At 39.0% G+C, this 16,346-nt stretch overlaps 1 long non-coding RNA gene across 1 annotated transcript; it reads left to right on the top strand.

Moving 5' to 3' along the window:
• Positions 1-2,871: 2,871 nt before the first annotated feature.
• 4930433B08Rik (RIKEN cDNA 4930433B08 gene) lies at positions 2,872-15,064 on the top strand. The gene is made up of 4 exons (NR_040544.1): positions 2,872-3,229; positions 10,644-10,701; positions 12,359-12,520; positions 14,997-15,064. It is a non-coding gene; the product is annotated as an RIKEN cDNA 4930433B08 gene (long non-coding RNA).
• The last annotated feature ends 1,282 nt before the right edge of the window (positions 15,065-16,346 follow it).

Here is a 16,346-nt window from a genome sequence, read left to right as displayed (position 1 = left end):
GAGTGTAGAAACATTTCTCCACAGTTAAGAAGTGCTACAAACTAATTGCAAATGTACACTGAAACTGTTGAATGTGGATGGAAGAAACAAAAGAAAACATAGTAAATGAAAACACATCTCACATGAAGAGAATTAATACTGTGAAAATATCTACTTGAGTCACATTCTATGATGATTCCACAAATGTTGGTGTTGCGGGACAACTGATGGAAGAAAGAGAGCCACAAAAGGATGAGTCCAGACTTCTTAGCAGCAGGGAAAGTGTCTCTGTGGGAGTATTACAGCCTCCTTGAAGCTCTTGTTATTGTTACACAAAAGGTACCTTTAGTAAGTCTGCCTTATTTCTGCCTATCAAAACATCCTGTCTGACCTAGGGGCTATCTTGAAATAACTATCACTAAAGCAATTTTCACCCATGGGAGACTTCCTGGTCTGCCAACATGTCTCTGGTTTAAGATATTCAAGGGCTGGGAGAAATCTTCAAAGAAATAACCGCATAAAAATCTCAGATAACAATCACTGACAAAAGCCTACTTCAAAGCTTAGATGCCATCATTCCAGATTACTGCCAGATACAACAGCTCTATTACGATTCTGTGTAACACACAAAAGCCCTATCAGGACTCCAGAACATTTTCACAGGAACTTAAAAACAAAACAAAACAAAACAAACAAACACAACTCTAAAATGCACATGGAAGCAAAGAAGAACCAAGCTGCTGTCTACCTGTTGTTTAGACCTTTCCAGTTCCTTTTATTTTTCTTTTCTTTTCTTTTCGTTCTTTCTTTTTTTGAGACAGGATTTCTCTGTATAGTCCTGGCTGTACTGGAACTCACTTTGTAGACCAGGCTGGCCTCGAACTCAGAAATCTGCCTGCCTCTGCCTCCCAAGTGCTGAGATTAAAGGTATGTGCCACCACTGCCCGGCTTCTTCCTGTTCTTTTTAAGGGAGCTAGGATTTGCTCCCAGGGCATGGCTTGTAGATTGCTGTTTTTAGGCTGCTTTTCAAGCTTGGTTTAGGCTAGTTCCTGTGTAGTCTCTATTTCAGTGTCATTCTTGGTTTTCTTGGAAGACTTGGACTTTGTGCCTTTATTGAACACACTTAGAGTTCAAGAGTTCGCCATTTTACTTAGTCAGAACAAATATGTAAGCTCTGGTAGATCTGACCTTCTAATTCTCAAGCAGCTGTTCTTTCTCTCGTTTTATTTATCCAGCTGTGTACATTCTTGCCTTGATCTGGTCACAGCCTTAATTTGGCATATTCACTATTCCCACTCTTCAGATTTTTAGCTTCCTCTCTTATGTTCATCAATGCAATTCAAGACATGGCTGCTTACCTATCTGATCTTTGATCTGCCTTCTCAGCCTAGAATCATTTGTTCATCCTTTCAACATACTGTTCTAGATGCTTGGAGATGTTAGTTCAAAATACAGAAAATCTTTACATTTTGGAAAGTATGTACACATGTGGGAGACAAACAGTAGAATGATGTATAATGAATAAATGATAAAATTAAATTACAATGTATGGTATCAGATAATAACATCTATATAAATCAAAAGTGAGCAGATTGAGAGGAATCAGGATATGAGAGAGTGTGGTATTAAACAGGAATCAACATAGACAATGAGTATGATGGTCAGACAATACATTAAATTTGGTAACTAGCTATGTGAATCTTTAAGCAAAGGGCTGAAGGAGAAGAGGATGTTCTTTGAGTTCTAGAGAAGCAGGGAAGAAACCATCTTGTTACTACTAGGACTGAAAAAGTTTTTAAAGCGTTGTCAACCACTTTATTGACTTTGATTTCTGCTGTTTAGAAAGACCTGCCATAGCTGCTACTGTTGTAATAGACAGTAACAGGAGCCAGGTCACTTGATAGTAATCGTGACAGGAGAAGTAGCATAAAGTCCTCAGATTATGTATAAATATGCAGAAAATGTAAAGCTCATGGAACCTTACAAAATAGTGATTGCAATCGTGAAAGAGAGACAAAAAGGAATGCTAAAGATCACCAAGATTCTAGGCTGAGAAACAGGAAAGATGATAGAGAATGTTGTGGATAAGGCAGTTTAGTAAGGGAGACCGGAGTTGAGTTTTACACTGAAATTTTAGCTTCCAAATGAACATCCACATGGAGAACTCAGGTAGGCAAATGACTTCATATTTCTGAAATGTCTTAAGTGGGGATATACTTTTGGAAGTTATCCAAGAAATTATGTACAAAGCACTGCGATTCAGCAGTGTCACCAGGCTGAGACTGATGATGGATTCAAGTGAAGACAAAGAAATAGAGCTTCTGCTATAAGAGGACAGTGATGTGAAGAAGAAACAAGAGTCTGAGAAAGATAAGCAAGGGAGGGGTGAAAACAAGAAAGAATGATATTCTGGAAGGCAGTGATGAATTTGCAGTGCCACGAAGAATTTCTTGTCTCTGCTAGTTGCTGGGAGTCAAGTTTATGGGTAATACAACTGAATCCTGAGTTTGAACTTAGTGAGAAGAGTTTAAGTGCAGTTGGTCACAGCTAAAGCCTGATAGGCGTTGGATCCAAAGTGTGTGTGGGGGGGGGGATGGGGGGGGGAGGAATAGCCAATGGTAGTCTAGTAAATTCCAGCAAGTTCCATATCTCTCAGTAAGAAAACTGATGGCCAGACATCATCCAATGAACCTAAAGTTCATGATCATAAACAGAGAGTGAGGCCAGGGAGCTTATAAGTTTTCTTTCAGTTTTATCCTTCCATGTGCAGGTCATAGATACATAGTGATGTAGTTTCTGTCTTAACTCTGTATGGTTAGGTCATAAAGGATTTGGTTATAATGATAAACTGTGGGATTTAAGCTTAAAAGGAAACTCTGATCGTGGTGGCTTAACAGATTGTGGATCTTGGGAAGTGTGCAGCCATCGAACAGAATCAAAACTCAGCAGATACCACACCTAACCACCTGGCATTTTAGAAATTTCATATCGCAAGAAGGGTGCAGTAAGCCTTATCTGGGTGACAGAGAAAAGGGAACAGTCTTCAGACAGGCAGCTACTGCGACACTGCTTTCTCAGATGTACTGATCATTACTGGGGAACTCAAACCTTAGAAGTAGGAGAAAGAAGAACATAAAAATACCAAAGAGACACCCCATGCCCTGTATGGAGGATCTGGAACATGTTGGAAAAATCCATATTCACTCTCACCTATCATCACTCATGGAGTTTCAGACCCTACGTTTTTGAGGTTTAGTAGATAGTGTTTTACTAACTAATTTTTTATAATTTTAAAAAAATTCTATCTAGGCTGTTGAGGAATGTGTGGATATGTTTTATTTTATTGTCACGGAATTCCACATTTTTATATTGCAATAGCTTGAAAACAGGAGACGTGTACGCCATATTTAGTCACAGGTTGGGGGAGTCAGTATTTACATCTTTGTTTTATTGTTTTGTAAGTTTGTGAACCTTTACGTGACTCATCTCTGGATCTTTAGAAACTTTCTATCTAGTCTTTGAGAACTCTTGTTGTTAGCATTCCATTGCTGAGAAATAGTTTGTGGGAAAACAACTTGAAGGAGAACATGTTTATTTTGGCTTATGTCACAAGTGTCAGACCACAGTAGTTTCGCACCACAGTACTGAACTGCACAGCATGACTTCATTCCTGAGAACTGAACATTGTGCTCATTTTCTGTCCTTGTGCTTCCTCCTCCCTCCATACCTCCCTGAACACTTCTTGGCCACTTTTCTTTTATGCTGAATTCAAATTCTTAGATTATCTCTTATCACAATGAACTTCCCTCTTACTCCTGTGGCATTTTGGGTTTTGTCTAAAATGTTCCTCTAAAGCTGTTTGCTAAAGGTATTCAAAAGTAAACAGATTATGAGGGCTCTGACTTCATCAATGAATGAATTGACTATTAGACAAAAGCTTGGCAGGTGGCACTAACTGATGGATGAGCCCTTAGAATCTACATACTCCTCTAACCCTACACTTGCCTAGCTTGCTGCTTCCTTGCTGCTAGGTGGTACACAGCTTGTATCCTTGCTGTGATGTGGCCTTGCCATAGGCAAGAAACAACAAAACAAACATTGTCTTTTTCAGATTGTTTTTTCCCCCAGGGTTTATGTTATAGCAATGGAATGCTAACACAATTATTTTTAGAGATTTTAAATCTCCTCCCCATCCCCTTCTGTTTTTTAATTGTTCATTTGTTACTGAAGAACGTAAAAGTAACTATGAAATTTCTGTAATCTCTGTATATTTTTCAATATTATTCTCATTGATTATATAATTTTCTGGTTTCATTCTACTCTGGTCTGGTAAAACACAACAAATTATATTGGTTCTTTTGTATTTTTAAGATTTCCTTCATGGTCTAAAGTTTATTTAGTTAACTGATGTTTTTAGTCTCAATATTTCTTATTGGTTAACTTTTCAGAAACGTAACTTCTTTTTATTTGGTGGATTTCTCATTTATACACGGATCTATTTTATCACTTTTGTTGTTCATGGTCTACATGTCTGACCTTGCACTTCACTGATTTTCTCAGGATCACTATTTTGAAACACGTGGTATATTTCCTATAACTTAGGATCATGTATGGAGAGTTATTTTGATCTTCTGGAGGAACCATGTTCCTTTGAATGTTTCCTATATTCCTACATGGCTATGATCATGTTACTGCACCCTTACTGACTGAAAAGTTGTATATGTTATTGTACTGAATAATAAAAGTTAGATGTTTACCCTGGTGCTTGTCTCCAGACTCTGAAACCCTGGGCATCGTTATGGGGTCTCTGACCCCTCCCCCTTTACCCTGTCCTGGTTTGGGCACATGTAAGCTTCCAAACTTGCATGTATTCAGCTTCTGGGGACTGAGATTTAATGTCCGTGTAGATTGTACCAGCAGATACTGCAGTCTTGGTAGCATGGAATATGAAAAGAACTGTCCCCAGGTCCCATGGGTTAATTGTAAATGACAGAATTTATTGAGATGTCACCAACCACAGTAGTGTGTCACAGGATGGGAAGAGTTGCTCCTTGCTTCTTAGGTTCTTCAGGATGAATTCTGGCAGGGTGTGCTTGGACCTGTAGAAACAGTAGTCATAGCTCCTAAACCACAAGATCAGATCCCTTCCCAGGTCTCATAGCATGATCTCAAATGATAGTGGGGACTGAGGTATCAGTGAGTATCAACTCAAGGTTTTTGGATGGAAAATAAATCTTTGTAGATCCCATACTTGTCCTGTTGCTTGCAGCATGAATAAACATTTTTCTCTGTCTCTGACTGCCTTCTCCAGATCCAAAAGGAATGAATACAGCAATAGGAGAGTTTAGGGCACAAGGAGCTGTGTTTACAAGGCTGTGAGCCACAAAGATGACTATCTCTAGGTTTCTAGTGTGTCTGTACAGGTGATATTCAAACTCATAGGGCTAATGTGAAGGACATGAAGATCTTTAGGATCTATGGGAGGGATGTAGTAGCTTGAGGCTTGTGGCTTACAACCTGCAGTTATGGAGGTCCTGGTGTCACAAGTCATAGATGGGACTCCGTGGTCTCAGAGACCAACTGCTTGAGAGGCCACAGTTTTAGAGGCATTGCTGGGTTATGCTTGGGTGATTCTGGGGCTTAGGAGACAAAGAGCTATGTTATCAAGGGTACAGACTGGGGAGGAAAGCTTTGAGAGTTTATGTAGGTTGATGTAGAGGATGCCAGGGTTTAGATGATGACAGCCATGTTTCTGTAATTGTGAGAAGCAGCTGAAACTTGTCACAGCCACGGGGCATGTACAGGCCTAGGAGGAGCTATAAGTTCTTCCAGCTTCATATTGTGAAGCAAGGAAAGAGGCGTTCTCCAGCTGCCATGAAGGAAAGGCAGGTGTAATGGCAAGGTTGCAGTAGTAGTCCTGCTGTTCTGAAGCTGCTGAATATTGAAGTGACTGTCCTTCACCACAGTGAGCCTGATGCTGATCCTTCAGACAGAGTGGTGTCTACAGTGGCTGTGGTAGGAGCTTGACTCTCAGGATTGGGAGAAGTCTAATATGAACTCCTTTGGAGCAGAGAAGTTACTCTTAGGCCAACCTGCCCTTCCAATCAGATTTTTTTGTTTTTGTAATAGTTGGCCATCATTGGGAAGAGAGGCCCTTGGTCTTGCAAAGATTTTATGCCCCAGTACAGGGGAATGCCAGGGCCAGGAAGCAGGAATGGGTAAGTTGGGGAGCAGGAAAGGAGGAGAGTATAGGTGACTTTAGGGCTAGCCTTTGAAATGTAAATGAAGAAAATATCTAATTACAAAAACAAACAATTTTTCATTTTAAATTGAAATTACTTTTATACAATATAGTCTGATCATAGTTTTCTATCTCTGGTCTTTCCACAGATCTTTTAGTTCTCTTTCCTTCCAGCCTCATGACTTTTATCCTCTTTTTAGGAAGCAAATAGGCCAATAAAAAATAAACAAGAATAAAAAAAATGAAACAAACCAAATAAATGAAAGAGAGCAAGAAACATGCATCTATACACAAACATGGACACATATGCAGATACACACAGAGACACACAGACACACAGACACAGACACAGAGACACAGACACACACACACACACACACACACTGCCCCATTTCTCTGTCTCATGTAGAAATCATAATCAATAAGAAAACAAAATACAAAGATAGATAAGCTGGGGGTGGGGAGGACAAAGCATTATGAGCCTCAATCAATCAATCATTCAATCAATCAATCAACCTTTTTATTTGTTTTATTGTGACATAGGCTTTCCCTTAAGTATGGTTTGCTTGCCCAGTCAAACAGTAGGAGAAACTAATTTCTTCTTTGTGAGTAGTTGCCAATTGGAGATACTTTCTTGGTTAGGAATAGGGACTCATGTCTATTTCACCCTATTGTTGCTAGAATTCTCTCTGGCTTGGACTTGTGCAGGCCCTTGATGCTGCCACCATCTCTGTGGGTTCACATGTGTGTCATCCCTATTGTGTCTGGTAGACACTGCTTTCTTGGTGTCATCCCTCACCTCAGGCTCTTAGAATATCTATACTTCCTCTACTGCAGACTTCCCAAAGTCCTTAGAGGAGGGACTTGATGAAGACATCACATTTAGGACTGAATGTTTATAGTTGCTCTGAACATTGTCTAGTTGGTCCAGTTGTGAGTCTTTGTATTTTTTTCCCATCTACTACTGAAGGAAGTAGATGGTTGCACAAGATGCTTGTCTATGAGTATAGCCAAATGACATTAGGAGTCATTTTACTGCTACATTGCTTTAGCTGAGTAATGTCATTTGGTTTTCCTGTAGGAATGTGTCTATCTAGTTTTAGACTATTGACTACCCAAGCAGTGTCAGACCTGGGCTCCATCTCATGGGCCTTAAATCCAATTGAGCAGTGAGCAGTGGTTGGTTATATCTGCAGCTTTTTTGTTACTACTGTACCAGGATATATGGAGGCAGGCCATCACTGTAGATTGCAGTGTTTATAGCTGTGTGTTTCTTTTTCTCCTTTAGTAGTATTCAGAGTATCTTCTAGTAGTCTGGTTTAAGAGTAGCTTCTCTGCTTCTCTAGGAACAGCCTGTTCTTTCAGTCAGATTTAAAACCCATGAGACTATGGAATTCTCATACAGTCATAATTGAAAGTATTCTGCTATGACAGTGTTTTTCCAATCATCTTTACCTCCTGAGAAGCATGGAGTCCTTCATCACTTCTGAGAACTGGGTTGAGGCTTCAGTTGCTGTTTGGACTCTTCATGCTGTTCAAGGTCACAGTTTCTTTCTGGCTGCTTTCCAGAATTCTCTTTCAGTCTCCTCAACACAGCTTTTTCTTCACTAGCCAAGTTTTTTTATGTCAAGAGTCATATGCAGGAGACCTATATTTGGTGGCTTCTGCATTGTCAAATTTATATTAATGTTGGGATTTTTTTTCCTTTGTATGTTTCTATAGCAAAATACCTAAAACTTTTAAAATCTGGGCTCAAGAAGTTCCATCATTCTTGATACTGGGATAATCTGGTCACTGAGGAGCCCAGTGATTTGGGAGAAGAATCATGATACCATGCTGAAGAATGTATTGAGTTAGCCTGAAGAAACAAAAGGGGAGACACTCATGACTGGCTTATTTCACTTTATAGTTCTATTCGTGCCACCTCAAGAGAAGGGTTACATTTTTGGGTTAATATTGGTCATTATACATATATGCCAAAATCTGTATATCAAACAACCTCAGGTGATTCCACATTTTGACTCTTTTTTTAATGGTGCCATAATAAACATTGGAGAAGGCTGCTATCCCCTTTATATAATTATTTCATTTCCTTGGATGTTTTTCCAGTTGTGGGTTGGCAAGATCCTATCATGGTTAGTTCTATTTGCCATTTTCTGAGGAACATTGTTCTCCATAATGATGAGAGGAATTTACATTCTACCAACAGTGGGCCAGGACTCCCTCATCTCATCTCACTGACATTTGCCATTATTACCGTTGTTATTATCACTGGGATGACATGATGTCTCATTTTGATGATTACATTTGGATTTCCTTGATGATTAATGATATTGACCATTTTTATGTATGTGTTAGTCATTGGCATGTCTTCTTTCAAGAAATGCTTTTTTCAGATCATTATTACAACATGAAATACAATTGCTAATTTTTGCTATTGAGGCTTTTGAGTTCCTTAAATATTTTGATTAATCCTGCCATGTTATGTTGCATCACTAGCTTGCAGATATTTTCATCCATTTTCTGGGTCTTTTCATTTTAAAGAATGAATGAAAGATTGCCATCCACGAGCTTTCTATAGATTTAATAAAGACATGACCAAAAGCAATGTGAGAAGAAAATTGTTATTTTCATCTAATACTTCCAGGTAAACAGTCCAATGATGAAGGAAGTCAGGAGAGGAACTCAAGCCAGGCAGGAACCTGGAGGCAAGAACTGAAGTAGATGCCCTAGAAGAAGGATTGCTACTGGGTTGTTCTATGTGGCTTGATCATCCTGCTTTCTTATACAACCCAGCACCACACACTGTTGGATGAGCCATCTCACAACAACCTTTAATCAGGAAATGCCCAATAGATTTGTCTATAGGCCAATCTTATGGCAGTGTTTTCTCAATTTATAGATCTTCTTCCTAAAGACTCTAGCCCATGTCAAGTTGACATCAAACTAATCAACACAATGGTATTTAAACATCTTTTACATTAGTTCAGACAAAGGGTGAGATGTAACCACAAACCACAGCAGTCCATAACAGAGCTGCCCTACTCCCCATAGGGACTCCTCTCATCATTATCCTGATCACAGAGGATAAAATACATTTCTAAAGGGTTCACTTAACTTGATATAATCTCATTTATCTCTTTTTGCCTTGTTGCATTCTCTTTTGAGGTAGTGTTAGAAAGATTCATTGCCTACCACCTGTCTCTTGAAGGGTCTCTGTTATATTTTCTCCTAGTGGTTTCACAGTCTCTTACTGCATGAGATTTTGGAAGCATGACGGTTTACTGACAGCTTATTACTTAAAATTATTCAAATTTTATTTTAGGTAACTGAAAAAGAACTGGCTATTTCTGAGGCATAGTAAGGACTTGAAACTCATGGATAACACTTAGCTGTAGCTAGAAGCTCTTCATTAACTGTCCCATAGGACACATGTGACCCACCAGAGCTTGCTTCTTCTTGCCTAAATCTCTTTTTCTCTACTTTTGAGAATTTCATACATCCATACAATGAAATATGTTTATATGTTATCTCTCATTTTCTACCTCTAACTCCCATAATTTTCCTCTAATATGGTCCTACCCAATTCCCTGTAGTCTTTTTTGATAACCCATTAAGTTCAATTAGGGATGCTCACATATGATACTTCTTTTTTCTTCGACAACTGCCTCTGTTGGCAAATGAAGTACTTGAGCCTCTCACCCAGCCTGCTTCACTCACAATCCAGCACCAACCTCCCCAGTAACCAGGTTCTCTGTGTTTCTATACCAGCATTTCAAGAGTTATTGTCACAGGGTTGCACTCAGCCACTTTCAACTGGAACTAGATAAGTTTTTGCTAATAGCTTAATCAATCAGTTTAATCACAAAAAGATGATGTTACATAATCAAGTTGCTTTAAGCAGTAATGCTTCCCAGAATAATGGAATTTGGGTGAGTAAACATGTCCATGACAAGAATCATATGACCTTAACAATTATTTTTAAGTAAACACTTTTTCTTCATGCCAGTTTCATAAGCTTTGGTTTAAGCATCAGAAACACCAGCATCATCCTCTTTCTGCGGTCATTAAGAATTAGTTTTTTTTTCAAGTTAGTTTTCTTAAAAGCTAGATTAATATATAAACTATCTGCTAAATTTGTAGCCAGTAAAAGAAGTAGGATTAAAATGGAACTGAGTTTTAGCATAAAAGTAAAGAAGAAACAAGGCCATGTAAGTAGAATTGGAAAAAAAAAAAAAAAGGTGCCTGAATGAACATTTTAATTAACTCACATGCAATTTTAATTAAAAACATAATGTGTCAGGAAAATGAGTAATGCCTTAGGGCAATAAAATATCTGTGTTTCCTGCTTAATCTTCTGCTTCATCTCTTTCAGAGCACGTGTGTGTTATTGTTAAGATTTTTTTTCTCCTCTATTTTACAGAGAGCTTCTGCTGACAGAATGAGTCCAGCATAACGAGAAAGTTGCACAAAAATACTGTGTGAGGACTCTTTTTCTTTCTTAATCAAATTCTTGATTTTCTGATTATTTACATTTTCAAAACACTGGTTTTTTTGGAAATATGATAGCTAAATCAAATTAAGATGTCTAAATTCACTGCGGTACAAATTTATGACCTCCTTTGTGATTAGGACTATAATTCCCAGACACCCGATTTGGGTAATAATCTCTTGGCTGTTAAGTACATGGAAGCACTTGACACCTTCTAGAGTCCAGAGTCATATGATTTCGCAATCTATTTTACCTATTTATGGAAATGGAAGTTGAAGTCTTGTCAACTCTGATCCTTGGTCTATAGACTATGAGAATAATATACCCCACTGTGGGATAAATATAGAAATCATGTCCTCTCCCTCCTTAGAGTTTTATTGTAGTGAAATGAAAACTGTTTTGTGTTCTTTGTTTATGACCCACCATTTCCTTCTATGGAGACTTAGTCTTGGCAACTGCATAACTGGAGGAAATGGAAATCTATTGTGGAAAATATTTTAAAAGATCTGGCACTTCCAGTGCTTGTCCCAGCAACTCTATGTCCCAGCAGCCTGGCTGGCCATGCACTGGTGGGCAATGGCCGACCTGTTTTTATCTCGTGGAGACTCTGACTCAGATCCAAAATCTCTCCACCCAGCTCACTAGGTTCCCAGTGGCATGCCATTACCATGACAGCTCCATGCTTCAATATCCCCATGGCCTTTGTGGCCATCAGGCAAACCCACATGTTGCCACTGTACCTTTCTCTCTAGAAACCAGCCGGGTTTCCATGAAAAGAAAAACACCACACAAACTTAGTTCTGAAACATTGGTAACTCAATCTCTGGACGCAACATGTAATCCTAATCTTGTAAGCCATATTAAATCTAATTTCTCCCATGGCAAATCTACTAGGACTCGCCAAAAGCCGGAAGACGCTTGTCCCAGTCCAAAAGCTCTCTCTCTATCTCTTTCATCTCCTCCTTTCTTCCCCTATCCAACCCAGAAGTCCCTCCTACTTGCCCAGTGATTGACTCCTTTATTCACTAGGGGATTGATTGGTTCACAAGAAGTCACCTGAGTATGTGACTCACTCCATGTCCTCAACCCCTCCCAGGAGAGTGGAATTAGCATCAAAATACAAATGGCACCAGGCCTATCCACAACAGAAATCTATCAGGAGTCTGTGAACCATGTAATGAAAGAATAGATGGAAAGTCTCTGATGGGAGAGCTAGCAAGGAATATCACATCATGGCTGACACACATGGTCAGGAACATCTTAAAATGTCTTACTATTGGGTATCTGATATAAACCATACTTCCCATCCTCTTGAAAAAATTCTCCTGGAAATCCCACACTGTCCACTTTGGATTTTTGGCCTGGATTTAGGTAGAGGGTGTAGCTGACTGCTAAATTTCACTGGGTTGTGATAACATGCTGACTCATGAGGAAAAAGACTTAACTAGAATCTATCTTCTCCTAATCCCAATGGCAGCTCTAGTTGCCTTCCCATCCAAGGTGAGGCTTTCTCCTATAGCCATGCTTTTTTTCAATTAATTTTGGTTTCTGGGGCATCTGGAACCTATCTTCTATCACTTATTGGAGCTAAATTATATAAAAGTATGGTACTACAAATTATAATTATTGTGTTTTGTCTACCACAGAACTTTCCAAAAGTCCAAGAGTTAAATTATCATGAATAAAATCTATTATAGATGTTCCATCATTCTTCTAAGATTGGCTGCTGCCTCGGGATGTAAAATAGGTGCTTCCTTGAAACTACAAGAGATACCAATCAGTATTAAAGAAATAAAAAGATTTAAAAAGTGAGTAGAAATGCCAACGTCCAAAGAAACAGACAAGGCAACTTCATAGCACAAAGACTTCCTATGTTAGCAATATAGAGTCTGCATGGTGACTGCAATGGGAGTAGAGAATTTTCACAGTGGGCGATGACTCTGATAAGAAGCATGCCATCAGCCTTGGAGTGATTTCATGGCTTCGCTCCCAAAACAGATTCACAGTGTTAGTACATGACTAGGAATCAACTATGGCATAGCCTGTGGTGGATTGCCTTTTGTAAAGAGCCAATATCAAATGATGAGCTCTGTCCTTCAGTGACATACCTATTCAATACACAGAACTGAAGTACAGAACCTTGTGGTCCCCTTGGTTCCCAGAAGAGGTCTGATGATCAGGGAGGGTTTTTCCTGTGCCCAGCTCTCCTGTGGCTTCTCACACAGTTGGAGAGCCATCAATCTAACACATCAGGTATAATTTATAAAAGCCTTTTATTTCTTTTAATATATTGTCCATACAACACTGGTTATCAAAAAATAAACAAACTTGCTTACTTAAAAAAAAAAATTTACATTACCTAAACTCAACGTCCCTATACTAAATCTTAATACTGATTTCAGGTTTCCTTAATAAAAAATAAATCTGTTTAAAATCATTATGGGGGGATTCTTACTAGAGAATTGTAATTTTATATTTATTTACTTTTGTTTGCTTGCTTGTTTGTTTTGAAATGGTTCTCATTATATAACCCTAACTGGCCCAGAACTCACTATGTAACCAGACTAGCTTCAAGTTCAGAGTTCTGTTTGCCTCTGACTCCCTAGAGCTTAGATTTAAAGACATTATGCATCACTTCTGGCTTGTAAATTTACTTTTTATCCAGTAAAGGTGAAGACCAAAATAGGCAGCATTAGACATTTAAGATTTGAACTGGCAGTGTGCTGTAATCATCCCCTTAGTTTTGCCCCTCCTCCAGCTTTGCCTGATGCTCTGGGATCAATGGGACTTTTAAGTTATGTCTGAGAATTCTTAATTCAGTGTTATCATGTTCTCTGGACCAAATATAAAGAACTATGAACAGTCAAGCACAAGAAGTCACATGTTCTGGGCTGTGCATTTCCAAAAGCAACCATGCCACACACAGTCTGGGATTTTTACTTTTTTACTTTTTTGGTTCCTGATTTATCTCTTTTCAAGTCTGTAAGCTGAAACAAAAGGTTTCAATGAAATGTTAGAACCCACCAGTCAATGACTTCCTTCATAGAATAAATGCCAATGCTTCTCTGCTAGCCTAGACTTAGAGATTTAGCACAAGTCAATAAATAAACAATGTATGGGGGAGCTAAGCAAAGGAGGATCCTTTTAGAGAGACTGGCTTATAGTGCCTGAGGGCCTTGCATTGCTTCTTGGAGCAGGAGGTGACATTCTCATTTCGTCATTTGTGTGTTTCCTGTATCACCTCCTATGCCCATCAAATAATGGTGCAAGGGAGTAATACTGGTGACCTCCCTTATGTAGTCTCAGTACTGCAGGGCACAAAGATGAGAACTGCTACTTCTCCTTCAGTTTCCACAAAACCTGTCTGTTCTTGAAACCCTCCTGGTTTTCTTTCCATGCCTTCTCCCTATAGTTCAAATGCCCATAGGGAATCCGTTACTAGTAAAATTAATAAAACTATAGTCCTACTCCCCAACTTTCTTCTTTCTATTGTGATCCCATCAGTTCTTTGGAAGGAAGTCAATTAAATTAATAATGTATGCCCCATTGGGTAGTAAACCTAGCCTTGGAAAGTAGAGGTCACTCAAAAGGCAAATGCATTAGTAACTGAGTCACCTGTATGCAGCCTTTGATCTACATTTCCTCTAAGGGACTTTTGCTAAGTAAGAGGAACATGATTCTTGGTCAGAGAAAACTCACATAGAACTTGGCAATCATTCAGAGCCCCTTGAAGTCCCCACAGCATGCAGTGGTCCCTAAGGCACCGCCAGCTTTGTGTAGTTTTCAAGGCAGGCAAAGTAGTATCAATTATTTACTAAGGCTCTGATGCCAGCTCCTCTTGCCATAGAAAATGTTATGAAAAGAAGAAAGCCATTGTGACATTATGGGGCATGTCTCCCTTTTGGAGATAGTGATTGTTGGAGAAAGTCTGGGTCTAGAAACTTGAACTACTCAGGGTGCCTTAGGTCCTTGTGGCTTTTGCACTTTCTCTGGCCTGACAAGGGAGATAAAAATCATTTCCTAACCCACAGGGGTGCTTCTGCTTTCGCTGGATATAAAGTCATTTTTATTAGATTATTATAATTTTAATGGGTACTAATCAGCTGGTAAACATACGGGCAAAGCTTGTATCCACACCTGTTCTCAGCTGGTATGAAGATCGCTTTGCAGCATTTCACATACATAGGCTGAGTTCATTAAATACTAAATACTGTATTAATAATTGACTTACTTGGAAACAAATTGGCCCCAGTGCTGTATGTTCTGTTTTAATTTTCCTTACAGAGACACGAAAGGCATAGAAGACTTCTCGTATGGAGTATTTTAACTGAGTAATAAAGCTTATTATTGAAAACAACAGTTCTAACGCACTTTTGCTAGTTCCCAGGGACTCGTGAAAAATTCCTTCTTTGCTTTTGCAAGACTATTCATTTCATTTAGCTTTTAAAGTCTATCTCCATTCTGTCTCAAAGGCAGCATTTTGCATTTTGAAACCAAAATATAATGCCTTTTTAGGAAAATAAGTACAAATAAGGACTTTATCAACTTAACCTAGTTTACTGAATAGATGTCTACAGTTTAGTTGTCATATTATCCTTTTAATATATTATTCAGACCCTCATTTGATTGTTAAACTATTAGGATAAAATGGAAAAAAAAATCAATGCAACATCCACATCCAGAAACATCAAATAAGGACAGTAAAAAAGAGAAACTTTAGCTTTTAACACAATTTTTTTTTATTTTTCTTGAGAACTCCATGCACATATAAAATGCATTTTGATGTGTATAACCATGCTCCACACATTTCCTCAAAGGTCTCAGTCTTCCTGATCCTCTGCCCAACTTCCTGTCCTCTTATTTTAATTTTTGAAATAACTCATGGATTCCAGCTTATGTGGAATGTGCTCTGATGGAGGGCCATTCACTGGGGCATGGACAACTTGCTCAGGACCACAACCTTGAATACAATTCTTGTAGAAACTCATATCACACACAGCGGCTCTTCAGCCAAAGGTCAGGCTTCCGGGATCACCCCACCACCACTACTCTTGCTTGTGTGTTAACTGACTTGATCTTGTGCAGGTTTGGCCAGGCAGTCATTGCTGCTCTGAGTTCTTGAGGGCACAGGGCATGTCATGCACAGAAGTCACTATTTCACAGCAGGTGCTCCCAGTCTTTGGCTCTTAGAGTCCTTCTACCCCATCTTATACAATGTTCCTTGAACTTTTGGAGAAGTGTATGGTACAGATGTCTCTCTTGGACTCCGTGCACTGACCGGTTGTATGTCTCACCGCCCCAACCACAACAGTAAAGAAAAGTTTCTCTAATAATTGCAAAGAACTGCATTAATGTATAGTAAGTATAAGATAAGTACTTAGGAAGCATTCTGATACTATATTTATTTACTGAAACAATACTGTAGTGGTAGTTGGTAAATCTGCTCTAATCTCCCAGTCAGCAGCATGTACTCACTGCCTGCCCAATGCTCTGGATTCTCAAATGAAAGGCACACACAGGTAACCTTACACATAATATACCGTAAGCAGCTTAGTGGCTCAGCCACTCTCAAGCTTTCACTTGACTAATGCCTCCTGCCCGATACTCCCCAATTATTACTTACTAAAATCTCTA

This window comes from Mus musculus, chromosome 3, assembly GCF_000001635.26.
Source record: "Mus musculus strain C57BL/6J chromosome 3, GRCm38.p6 C57BL/6J".
NCBI lineage: Eukaryota > Metazoa > Chordata > Mammalia > Rodentia > Muridae > Mus > Mus musculus.
This window is presented reverse-complemented; position numbering and strand designations above follow the sequence as displayed.